Consider the following 937-nt stretch of genomic DNA (forward strand, 5'->3'; position numbering starts at 1 on the left):
TGCAAACAAGATATGGAAAGGAAAAATATCAAATGTTATGAAGTCAGTTGGGATCAGTAAAATAAAGAAAAAAAATGTTTTGGCACCTGTCCAAATGACTGGAATCATTGGCACAGTTTGTTCCTGTAATTCCGGTAAATATTTCTTGACAAAATGCTTTTCCATCTTGTAATGGGAGGAGATTTATGCTGCTGGCAACATCTTTCATTTATCATGAGATCACAAGATGCGTATAGATTAGAAAGCCCATTCAATTTATCCTAATTCATCCATCCTAAAAGAGTTTACCTTCACAACCTTTCACAAAAGTCAATTTTAAGTATTACTCATTCTTTGCATCTCACAATTTTGAAATTGCTATTCAATTTTTTTATAATATATTTTTATTAAGAAAAATGAGATCACAAGATGCGTATAGATTAGAAAGCCCATTCAATTTATCCTAATTCATCCATCCTAAAAGAGTTTACCTTCACAACCTTTCACAAAAGTCAATTTTAAGTATTACTCATTCTTTGCATCTCACAATTTTGAAATTGCTATTCAATTTTTTTATAATATATTTTTATTAAGAAAAAATAGATTTTTAAATATTACAACAAATACAAAACAATGCAATTCAAAACAGTACAAAACTAAACCCAAATAATAAAACAAATTCCCCAACCCATCCTCCTATACGAATGTATAAACATATATAGAGAAATATAAAATTAAAAAAAAACTAAACTAGCTATTTAACTAAATAAATACCTAGCAGCAAACAAATAAATAGTAATAACTCAGCCCAGCCAAACAAAACACTCATACATTCACAGTTCCTCCTCCCTGGATATTGGACTCATGAAACACAATCATTACGGTTATATAAAAGCCCTTGTTTGTGTGGCAGATAAACCTGTGTCCGTGTATTTCAAAAAGGGTTGCCATGTCTTGT

The sequence above is a fragment of the Chiloscyllium plagiosum genome, unplaced genomic scaffold (assembly GCF_004010195.1).
Source record: "Chiloscyllium plagiosum isolate BGI_BamShark_2017 unplaced genomic scaffold, ASM401019v2 scaf_1452, whole genome shotgun sequence".
Taxonomy (NCBI): domain Eukaryota; kingdom Metazoa; phylum Chordata; class Chondrichthyes; order Orectolobiformes; family Hemiscylliidae; genus Chiloscyllium; species Chiloscyllium plagiosum.